The sequence below is a fragment of the Cuculus canorus genome, chromosome 23, assembly GCF_017976375.1.
Source record: "Cuculus canorus isolate bCucCan1 chromosome 23, bCucCan1.pri, whole genome shotgun sequence".
In the NCBI taxonomy this organism is placed as follows: Eukaryota; Metazoa; Chordata; class Aves; order Cuculiformes; family Cuculidae; genus Cuculus; species Cuculus canorus.
Genome location: NC_071423.1, coordinates 3,824,424 through 3,836,592, shown reverse-complemented (window position 1 = coordinate 3,836,592; position 12,169 = coordinate 3,824,424). Strand labels below are relative to the sequence as shown.

Genomic DNA, 12,169 nt, shown 5'->3' with positions numbered 1-12,169 from the left:
TTTCTCCAAGACAGAAATTATGATTACAAATATAGGCTGGAGCAACACTCAAGGCAGAGCCCTGGTCAGAGTGCAAGTGTAAATCCAAATATTCTAGACAGTATATTTAAAGCATAAGGTGGCAACCTGATAACTTTTAATTGGTGCTTCCTAATTTATTACTGCTAAGACACTAACCTCACAGTTTTCTCTCCTTATCTTATTGCGATGTCCCAGTGATATCAAGCCTTGGACCTTGGTTTCTTTGCCCTCAAGTGTAACCTGACACCTTACAGCCCTTGAGTAGGGAGTATATCAGACTCTGCTGATGCTATCTCTTGCACCGCATGCTGTCGCCTTCTGTCTCTGAACATAATATAACAAGATTTCATCCACAGACAGGAGCTTCATCCCTGATGACCCACTCTCAGACTGTAGAAAAGGGCAAGACGGCTTGTCAGGGACTTCAACAAACAGCTCGACAGCTGCTGTAAACAGCCGAGAGGAAAGGTCAGAGCCCGCCCTCCTCTGCCACTGATGAATGTTTCCTCTCCTGCCCTGCCAAAGTTTGGCCAAGCAAGGTGAAATGCAGCAGAAAGGGCCAGGGGAGAGAAAAGTCAGGAACAAGCAACACAAATAACATTTCTTTGCTCCAAAAAGGAGAGATTTGGATTTTGAAACTGTGATCAGACTTAGCAGAAGGCTGAGGCCGTCTCTCAAAACAAAGAAAACCCTTTCCATATAAAGGGTTGATGGCTGTTTCAATAAATGGCCAAGTTGCTGATTATTCCTTTGTCATTTATTTTTACAAAGTGCCTTGGGATCTCTTTGGTTGTTAGAATCAGTGCTTTGCAGTATTGCCACTTCTTTTCCTGCTTCTTTTGGAGGCATTACAGGACAGCTTTGCCTGAAGAACATGGTACATCAATGCAGGTTCTGCCGCCTTCTTGGTGGTTTGATTGCTATGTCTTCAGGCCTGGCACTCTGTCCTTTTCGTACATCCAGTTCATGACTGGTACTAAGGAGTTTCAGTGTCTGCTTGACCCTAGCATGGGATGTCCGGGAGCAGAGCTTTTTGGACTGTACTGGTAGCCTGACATAGGAATCGGTATCAGGCTCTGGAGGTGCAAGACACCCTCACCTAGAGGAGCTCAGATGATTGATGGTGTTACACGTCAGCACTTCTGTCTTCCACAGAGGGCTATTAAAAGCCATGCTGATATTGCAGCTGGGGGTGTATATGCGGCACATCTGGATGTACTTGAGCTATCTTTATGCTAGAGAGCTTAGGCACCAAAAAAATCCAAACTGCAGCAGCACAGCCCTCAGTCCAGTCAGCAAAAGCCTGCCTGAGACGCTGGAAAACTAACAACTAACTGAAGTGATGTTGTCCTTGGCTCCTGTGCTCTTCAGTCTACCTGGACCAAGCAAAGCTGTGTCGCTGCCTTCTTGTGGCACTGCTAAAGCACACGCTCTGTATTGGCGCATTCCTTGCCCAATTTGCACTTTCTTTGCATTCTGGCTATGTCATGGCTATGCTGAAGGTGCTCATGGCCACTTCTGCAAAGTCTGTTTTGCTTCCAACAGCTTTCTTACGCAATTCTTACTCTAGCTGTAAAAGTAACAGACTGTTTTACTACACAGGCTTTATTATTCTGGAGGACCCATCCAAAGGCTAGCAGCAGTTTTAATCCCAGCAAAATGACACCTTGGCAGTAAAACAGTTTTGCTACTAAGATTTTGTTGGAGGTGTTTGCTGAGAAAGGGAGAGAAGTCCTCAACGGGCTACTCTGGTTCTGCTTGACACAAGAAGATGCAGGATAGGGTCTTCTAATTTTAGAGCAGCACAGAGCAACAATGAGGCTAGTCCCTTCCCAGGAGATGCTGTGGGAAATTGAGAAATGGGGCTCTGGTGGCAGCACTGCGGTTCCTACCATATCAAGGAGAAGCCCCTGCAGAGAGTGTCATGACACTGCGTTTATTTAAGTCCTGGCACCGTTTCCTTCCCACACACCCCACAGTGTGAATCATAGTGTAGCAAAAAATACCTGCAGAAGCCACTTTTCCTGTGCTGTCTGAATATCTACATTGTCCTACAATGAAAATTGCTATAGTCTGAGGGGGGGGGGGGGGGTCAGAATTGGCTCTCAAATTTCTTTTGTCCTGCAGTGAAACAGAAGTGACAGTCCAGCGGTAGCCAGCTGAGTGGGGGCGAGTCACCTACGCCCTTACTTGCCCCTGACCCAGCCTCTGAGATAAAACTCCATTTCCAGAAAGCACTCAGGGTGAAAATATTTTAGTTTGCTGCTGCTTTGCAGTTACCAGCCTCACCAATTTCTACTCTGACATCACCAGCAGTGGCCCCATTAATGTTATTTATAGTGTTTGTGCTGTGAGCTTTGGTTGTGCTCAAGGCTCTGTTGCTGGTCTGCGAGGGAAGGAAGAGCAGCTCCAACACTTGCAGTGACATAGCTTCCAGCCTGGAGTGTATTCCAGGTTCTTCATGTCACACCTGAGCTGCTTGGATCTACCCCATACTCCTGTCTATACTTTGGTTTCCTTCAGCAAACTGAGCCACTCGGGGGCTTATTTTAGTTACTTAGAACTTGGTTTAAAGAATGCAGTAAGTTACGAAACCAAGAAAATCCGATAAAGACGCTTCAGGGGCAGGCAGTCTGCAAAGCCAGATGCAAACGCAGCCAACCAGAAACCAAAAATATATTAGTACCGAGAGAGCAGGCAATTATTCTTCTATCAGAGTTGCAGAATTTTCACTGCGTGCGACTTCAGTGCTACTTCAGGACAGCTGGGCATCCGGTTTTGGCTGCAAATGAGTAGAGCCGTGGCTGCTTCAGAACCCATGTCTTTCCTTGCGTGACAACCATGAGCTGCAATTAATTGATGCATTTAATAGGCACATGGCAGCCTATGTGAGCAGGACCTTTGCAGCGGCTAATCTGGAGTGCTAGAAAATCATGAGTCAGGCTTTTTATCTGATCTCGCTGATCCTAAAATTAAAAAAAAAAGATAATGAGGAAGCACCCAAGGCTTTGGTATTTACCTGCAGAGGTTTAAATCTCTGGAGTTCTGCCTGTAAGCTATTCTGTCTGAAAGTTGAACTTTCTAATGCCTCTGGGAGCTAAGGTTTTGTAGAAAAAGCACCAAATATTATAGAAACATTACATCTGTAAGGACTGGAAACTCCACGGTTGGAAAGTGCATTCCAGAAAAGCAATTTCAGCGCTCCAGCTGATTTCCAGTATGAATCATGCACTGGTGTAGGTGTACGGGAGAGGGACTTTGGCAGATAACTTGCCTACAGAACAGGCCTTTGTTTCTTTAAGATATCCCATAAACCACAGGGTCTGGAATCAGCCCCTGGGTGACAAATTTTTTACAGTGAACTCGTGCCCTGTTCCTTATGCATTTCACATTTTTCTGCAATATTTCAGCTTGCAAGAAGCCACTCAATGTATTAATGATCAGGAAATAATAACATTCTCAACTCAGGGCCAAGTATCCTCCATCTCTCTGCCATCTGTAATAATAGCATGCTTAATGGATGTGTGAGAGATGGTCTCCTCTCCCAGGAACCCTCAGGGAACCACAGAGCTACACTGAAAGCCCAGTTGCTCAGCTGTTAGTAGAGAATTTAAGACTCTTTCCAGTATTTCGGTGCCAGTTTGGTGACTTTCCCAATGACGTCGGTCTCTGTTACCTACAGCAGGTCCTGTATCATTTCCTGCCTGGTCTGGGAGCTGATTTCTTCATTGGCACAAGGATCTTGTGCGTGTGCAGTGAGCCTCCTGCGGGCAGCAATGAACCACATGGTTGCAGAGTCTCCCAGCAATTGCCATGTGTGATGGAAGAGGCTGTCAATCAGCAGCATCAGTGTTACGTTAAATCAAATGCACCGGAGTGGCTGCCCATGCTTGTAGATTGCCTCCGGGTATCAATTACCATTTGCCAGATCGCTCACTAACAGCCTTGCTCCATACTGCTGGGAGGGCTGTTTGTGCTGGGGGCCTTTGTGGATATAAAGACAATGTATGATATTGCCACCTACCCCAAGAGAAATCCCATTTTTAAGAGTGATTGGTCACAGCCAGTAGACCTACAACATGGCTTGTTCTGCCATCTAATTAATCTTTAGTTCTTCAAGAGACCAGCGCTAAAGAAAGCGCAATTACGGGGCTTGATCTAGGAATTGCAGGCTTGAAGCTGATGGACCTTAAGTGGTATGAACACAGTGGCCTCCACTTGGCATTAATCACTGTGAGGCTTTGAACGCAGGGACTTGGGCTATTTTTCACAACCCTGCTAACTGTGAGCTATGGGGTTTTGGGCAAGCCTTGTCTTTCGCAAGTGGCATAAAGACCCCCAGCTGAACAAAGCATGTAATGATATTGGAGTGCCTCTAAACACTTGCCTGTAAATGAATTAATTCTTATTGAATTTATTTTATTTTTTTTTGAGATTTTTTGGATGCCAAGCACCATTTTATAATCATGCATGTATAATGCAGTAACTTGTTGTTTATTTCCTTATTGCTTCTCTTCTCTGACATGATCCATATTAGGCATCTCAAGGGGCAGGTTAATAAAACTCTGTCTATTTACATTAAACACTAAGGGAAGCATTATCCTCGGCACAACCCCACTCACTATCCTAGCAAAACCCATCCGGTTGGCACAAGGCTCCAAGGCACCGTTCCAGCACATCAGGCTGGGATTCTGCAGTGATATATGTTTCCTTTCTTCTTCTTCTGCATTTTGTAACTGCTAACCTGACCTGGCATTGCTACCTATCATAGAGAGAGCCTGCTTTTTTTTCCCCCCCGAGTAATCTCACAGTACTTATTTTTATAGGTATGTTGAAGGTAATGATTTGGCTTCTGAATGGGAGATAAGAGTGAGACAAAGACAGAGCTGCTGGCTTTCAGCTTGCATGAAAATCTTTGTGTACTACTGCGATGAGGACCATAACAGAGTAGTGTCATGACTGGTAAGAGACTGAGCAATGTAGAAGCTTTGATAGGAACAGTGACCTTCCTAGCATAAAGCATAGTGCACTACATTGCAGGAACAAGGCTTAAGACCCGGGCTCACAAAGGTGCCAAAGTGATGCTGAATTCAGCAGAATTTCAACATCTAAGTACTTTTGAAGATATGGGCATAAATGCCTTATTTAATCTGAACTAACATGACTGAAAAAGTGAAGCATTAGCACAGTGGAACATGCTCTGTCTGCAGTTGTGTCTCCACTTTCCACCGTACCTGCCATTTTGTATTATGGGCTGCACACGTTTCCAGCCTTGCCCCAGGCAAGGTTAATGAATTGCGTTCCCTGTGATCTGCCTGGCTTCAGAGAGCTGCACGGCATCTTTTTGAAGGATCATCACTGGGGAAGTGTCGCAAGGCAATCTGGAGCCATCGGCTTTGATTGCCTCTGAGCAGTTGGCCACACGCCATGGTCAACAGATTGGCGAGGCAGTGATGCCAGTGTGGTGGGTGTCTCAGTCGCTTCTCAGCGCAGCTCACGGTCAAACGCTGAGGAGAGCAGAGAAGCCAAAAGCTGTCAGCTGGAAGGGGGGCAGTGCAGGAGATAGGGCAAGAGGGGTGCTGCCAAGCCTTGATACTCGTAAAGCTCAGGGTCATAAAGGGGGACATAATTAATGTAGGTTTTCAGATTGTTTCCTTTCTCTTTCCTTTTGTTTCCAATATTTGCTGGTTTTTATCTTGTAAGAACAAAGTTGGCAGAGCTGAGAAGCCTCCTCTCTCTTCACTATGCCACTGGTCAGATTGTGTCTGACATCTGGAGTGAAGAAGCAACTGGAGCAGTTTCATCAGCGCTTTACCTACCTTATGCCTTTTGTAGTGTGCGAAGGACTCGTTTAATTACTTACTTCTCCATCCTTTCCCATAAAGAGAGGGAGAAGCGTTCTCATTTAATATTAATCTCGCCTCCGTGGATTCAGGCTTCTTTTGACAGTGTATCAATTATTTAAACTTGTTTAAAAAATTTTCAGGATTAAAGAGATTATTTTCCTGTTGATTTTGGTAATTCCTCCTGCTTTTGCATCTCTGAGGCTGAGTACAACACAGCTACTGAGTTCCTATTTGCTCAGAGTTCACCTTATCCTCTTCCATTTGTGATTGCCAAGTTCACGTTTGAGTGGTAAGCGGCTCCCGCAAACTGGGATTAGAAAAGCAATTGAAGACCTTTTAGGTGGTGGTGTTAGGTGACCAATTGCTTGTACCGCTACACACAGGCTATTAATTGTATGTTTGTGGGTACAGTTAGAATTTTACTATATGAAAGTAAATTTTAAAGACGTTACATTTGCAGTTTTCCTCTGTGACAGTACCGCAGCTACCTAAAGTGACCGGTCCTTTTCATGACACCGTCAAGGTGGTCCCACTATCAGATCAAAGACCTTTATGTGCTCTTGTCACAAATTTAAACCATGCCTAAAAATCACCTCTTCTCCCCTACATAGCGTGTCTTTGTTAGCTGCTGAAGAAAGCTCGCTTGCTCCAGCCTAGCAGTCAAAATCAGGGCTGCAATTGGCGCTTAAGAAAATCTAGATAAAAGGATCAAAAAGAATAATCAGAAAGCTTTAAACTTCAAAAAGCAAACAGGTCTATGAAATATACATGCAAACACACTAAAACCTCAATCACAGCATTATCTGTCTCCCATCAGATCATTAATTCATGGTTTTTTTCCTAGCAGGGAAAGTGAACTCCTTAAATGGGTTCTTTGACTGGGTCTTCCCTTTGCTGAGCAAGGCTGCCTGAACAGTCCAACTCATCCCTTCAGAAGAAAGAAATATTTGTGGCTTCCTGTGCTATCCATTAAACGTACCTTTGCCTTAATTAACTGATCAGAAAACTTTGCTTAACAAAGGTAAGATCTAGCAATATTTGTACCTAAACCCAGGTTTCTATAATTACAATTTAATCAGGAAAACCCCCCGGTAAGCTTTTCTCGCTAAATATTCGCTGTTAGAAAGAATCAGACAGCCCATTATTTTTCTTCCCAACTGCTTCACGCTGCATGATAGACTTTATCAATCAGCCCCAGGAACCAATCTTCTCCCAGCTTCCAGCACAGTCATCATCAATCACACCGGTGAGCAATGGCACCTGGGCCTCATCACCACCTTTCCTTCGCTAGCAAGCGTCACAGCTCGGAGAGAGAGCTGGAGATGTGCGTTTGCAATATCGATCATTCTCTCCTGCAGTGAAAGGGTGGTGGGAGGGGAGAAGTGAGAGAGATGGAATGTGTTAAAGTGTTTTATTTTTGTTGTCGGTGTCTCTGGCTAAAAACTGCTAAGCTGCAGGAGCTGAGAGCACAGAGGGAGTCTGGCATGAATGGTGAGTGGGAGGAAGGTCAGGAAGGGAGGAAAATAAAACGTCTTGTTGTTACTACCATTATTTGTATTATAGCACTACACCAAGCTCTTAGATTGCATGTTCTTTCCGCTTACTGTGAACACCTTTATAAAGGTCAGGATTGTTATCTTCCTCTCCCAAATAGAGAAACTGAGGAAGGTTTTGCTAGCACAAGGCGAGCCAGACTCAGACATGGTTGAGGAGAAAAAGAGATCGGTGTTGTTGAGATGTACAACAGCACTCTATCCTCCAGATTGCATTGCCTTCCCTTTACAGGAGAGGATGAACCTGAGATCAGGGTCTTGCTGGACAGAATACGATACAAGCAATACAGGAAGAAAACAGATTTCCCAAGGGTCCCTGAATTCTTTCCATTTCCTGAGCTCACTCTGTCGTTGTAGGTCATCAGTTGCCTTGTGGTTTTCCATCCCAAAGCTTTATTTTGTGCTTTGTATATGAGAAATGTGTTCCAGCCACACATCGCTGCAGTGTGAACCAGTGGGAATCTCAAAGAAGCGAGGTTCTTCTTCAAATGCATTTCACTTTGTCAGATCAAAGGAAGAAGTTAGAGAAAAAAAGATACAAAAATGCTGATTTATTTTATATGTATGTTTCATACTGCATTGATTTTGTTTGAATTCTTCCTAATTTACAGGAAAGGTAAGGCTTAACCTCCTGGGTCTGGTTTTCCACCCATTCATACAAACCGTATGTCTGTAAATCATGCCTGTAACGTCTGCAAGGGAGATGGGGAACAGGATGTGTTTCTTCTCTTACGCCCTGTAACACTATTGATTCCTCTTCCAGCCCTGAGGGAGTTCATTCGCTTGAGGTTTCTTTAAGCCATTTTTAGATGCTGAGAATTTAATTTGTGAGTGCTTCTACTTGTCTGCATTAACTACTTGAAGAAATCAGGCTAAGGCTGCACAACCAGTTGAAATGTGGCTCCTTGTCAGGTTGAAGGAGGTTGAGAATTGTGAAGCACGAATTTACCATCTGCAGCATCGCCATGCGGCGGTCTGTAAGCGTCCCTGGCCAGGCTGATGCAACCTGATTGCATGGAGTTATACTGGATGTTGCGCTAGGATTGGAATTTTGCTTCAGGAACTTTCTGGAGAGCAAACGAAGCCTGCAGCTAACCAGCTGCTGGTATTTGCAAAGCATAAATGATAGAAAACTCAGATCTAGAGTACAGGATTTGGAGGATGATATAGAGATTTAGGCTTCTGTCTTTGTCCCTCTGAAGCACAAATGATACATTAGGTCAAAATAAATTGTTTGCACATCTTCCTCTATATTTAACCTGCATGTACCACACGTCTTGAGCTGGAAATCCACTAAAAAAGGGTTTATCTGTCTCATGCTTTGGGTGGTCCTGTGCGCAATTACAAAGTAAGGTATTTAATCAGGCTTTTTTTTTTTGTGCAGTGGTCAAGTATTTGGCTCTTCTTATCCAACTGTTTGTTTCCCACCTGTGTTAATCTGTTTTTTTGCTGATCTCAATTCTCCAAACGCACAACAGGGCCCATTCCTTCTATCATTAGGCTTCTTAAGTACAAAGAATGTGTATTTTGTCCAAAATCAGCTGTGGGATTAGTAGCTCAGGTGCACAGGCTTCCCCATTCCTGCTTCCCCACGTACCTGGGTACCACGCTCTTTGAATCGCATCCCATTCCTTTATCTCCTAAGCAGAATAAGCTTTCTGTGGGACCAGTGAAAAGCAGCATTAAGAATAAAGTGCCCAGGAAGGGGATGGATGGAGATACAACAGTAATTAAGCTGGCAAAGAAAGTTAGGTGGAATCAAATCACCTCACGCTTCCATGCTTTTCTGTCCTTTAAAAAAAAAATACCCTGGATGCCAGTTTACCCTAATTGGCTCTTCATTCTGGCAAGCCAAAAAGAGATCAGCTTCTTTTTCACTGCCTTTGTGTCCCTGCTTCCCATCCTAACCTAGTGTAGTCTTCTGTGAAATTGTTTTCTCTGCAGAGAAGGAGTTGCCTCCTCTCTTGTAATTCCACTAGAATAATCCTTGGCTCTGTGCTAGAAAAGCGCTGAGCGCAGGCACTGAAGGGAACGCTGGGGAAACATCGGCATCTGCACACATACACCTTAGTGCTGGGGGAATTCAGGCAACTCGGAAAGCATGGAAGATTTGCAAACACCTCTTTCTTAACCACAGAGCAAGCGTTAAAGGAAAGTAGAAAAGGCTCAGGGAGCAGCCAGGCAGGAGGGCGTGCAGAATGAGCAGAAATAGGGCACTGAAGGTGGATGCAAGGGGGGAACAAAGGACCTCACCACAAGGTGGTTTGCAGGCACGGCACGTGGTGACCTGGGACTGCTCAGCATCAAAGCTGAACGCAGACCCAGACCTTCAGCATCGTAACTCCACTGACCCGACCACAGTTAGTGCGAGAGGTTTTGTCCCAGATTATGATCTCGAGTGAAGAAAATAGCCTAAGACTGTGTAACTCTGTGCTACAAGAGGACAAGACATAGTCCTAATTATTTAGCTAAGAAAAGGATCCTCATCAACATCCCGTGACTAAGATAAGCATTGCCCTCTTTTTTACACAGAGATGCAGAGGAAAAGCACGATTCCTTTACTAGATCTCAAGGTTCCCAACTCGACACCATCTGAAGCCCTAACCGTGAGGTGCCAGACCAAAAGGAGGCATAGCTATGAAATATGTGTGATTTAAAGCCAGAAGGGAACGCTGTGGTAGGTCTCCCTCATACAACTGAGTAATTCTTTTCCCTTTGCTAGATAAATAATGACAATAATACCGAGCTTAACAATTCCCAGTTACGCTAGAGAGCATCTCTTTCTGAGAGTTAGCCAATAGTGGTTTTCAGATATTATCGACATAGCCTACAGTTGCAGCCGTATCACCCCAGAGTCCTGGCAGACGGCTCATTGCTCCCTGTGGAGAGAATAGGGCTTCTTTCAGAGGCTATTGTCACCGAATCAGTGCTGCGCCTCAGGTTATCATCCAGCATCCAAATGGCAGCGCTGAGAAAGATGCTTATCCGATGGTCTGATTATTCAGTAATTTCCTGTTATTATTCTCTCGTATTTGCTCTGAATCCTGCCCGCTGCCAGCAAGAAGATTGGAGGCAGATAGAGAGGTTGCAGTTAGTACGACACTGCCTGCTCTCATAACGTGCTTGGGACTCGTGAGGCACTGAACCTAATGAAGTCTGATAGGTGGTTGAAAATTCTCTATAGTTGTATCAGCCAGAGTAGGTTTAAACCTGAAATCAATTTGTAGACATGGCTTTGACATGGTTCAGGACAGAAGGGTGTAGAGCAGGAACCTGCCGTGTTATCACAAGGTCTGTCACTTAGCATTTATACGTGATGGGTGTCCTTAAAGAGAGGTTGTCATTTGCATTATGGATATGCTGGTTTGTCATGCTGACAGACATGAGAATCCTGATTCATACAGCCATAGTAACTAATTAAACACACAAAACAATCAACAGGCATGACAGAAGAGGAATGTCAATGTGAAGAATTAAATATATAGAGTGACCTTGTGATGGTGCTTGCTATAATTTTATTTAATACCAGAGTCTTAGCAGGAAATTACCTTATAAAGCACAATAAGGCAGTAATGAAAATTTTACCAGGGTTCCATAGCAGCTTTCTTCTGGGGGAATTCCAAAGCATTTCATCAGCTGCCTAGATCCACTTCATGAAAATAAGAATGCATTAAAATATAACTTGGATGTCAGTGTGCTTGACCAATGTTGAGGTCAGTTCAGTTTCTGGTTTAGTGCAGGTACTTAAGATTAACACTTTCTTCCTTTGCCCATCTATCGCCTTGGTCTTCACGTTGCTCATTGGCGGAGTACTGTACTATGATTAGAGCAATATGAGGAAGTCTTTTGCACAACCCTCAATTCTTATTTCCATTTGACTTCTCTGTTTCTAAGCAGCAGATAGAGTGCTTCTCCTGTTCAGGAAACAGTATCCATAGCATAAAGATTTATCTCTTGGCTTTGTTGCTTTAAAAGCAGTGAACTGGGCAATCTATTTCTTGTCTCTCTCATTCATAAAGCCATCCGGGTACATCACCTGTGATGGATCATTTCGATATTATACCTTTTATCCTGGAAATGGAGTTTTCCCTCCCCTTTTAGCTAAAAGCTGCTAATAGTTGAGTCCCCACCCCAGCCAACCAGACCATCGGGCATAAGGCTCCCTGACAGCGTTTTTGTGTCGTGAACATGTGACACTGCTCCTTGCTTCACTAGCCCAGACAATAAATATTGTGGAGTGAGAGCAAGAAGTGAGACGGGGGATTTACGGTGCCTAGCATCATATGGCTTGTAGGCTGAGTTCATCCCTGGGTTAGTGCTGTTCAATTCAAAGGAATTATCCCAAGCAGTGAATCTGCTCCAATGGCAGACATGCAAGACTGGAATTTCAGCTCTGTTTCTTTAACTCACTCTTGTCCAAAATACATTGGAGAAAGCTTAGCGCAGGGTGATAGGGATTTATACTGAGCTTGGCTAATCCGCTGTGGAGGCTGGGGAGAATTTTGAGACTGGGATTTGACTTCAGCTCAGGTGCTATGGAGTTCCTAAAGCTATCCAGCTTCCAGAAGGATTCAGGTAACACCTAGGATGAGAACATTGTCACAGCCGATATGAAAAGGATTTACAAAGGGAAAGGCTGAGGGAAACTGAGGGAGGATGCCCAGCAAATTTTGGTGAGAGGGCATATTAATTCCTTAATTAATTTGTAGGGATTAGTTTGAGAAATTGAAGGTAAAAGTTGAGAAATTG

The 12,169-nt window shown here is 44.2% G+C and overlaps 2 long non-coding RNA genes across 2 annotated transcripts in view; one reads left to right on the top strand and one right to left on the bottom strand.

The window, feature by feature from the left end:
- LOC128854353 (uncharacterized) overlaps positions 1 to 12,169 on the top strand; it is a 52,759-nt gene that overhangs the window by 5,748 nt on the left and 34,842 nt on the right. The gene's annotated exons all lie outside the window — the stretch shown is intronic.
- Positions 1 to 12,169, bottom strand: part of LOC128854352 (uncharacterized) — a 28,614-nt gene that overhangs the window by 7,979 nt on the left and 8,466 nt on the right. Inside the window, exon 2 of the long non-coding RNA XR_008453389.1 lies at positions 2,708 to 2,987. This is a non-coding gene — a long non-coding RNA (uncharacterized LOC128854352). The remainder of the gene's footprint in view (positions 1 to 2,707; positions 2,988 to 12,169) is intronic.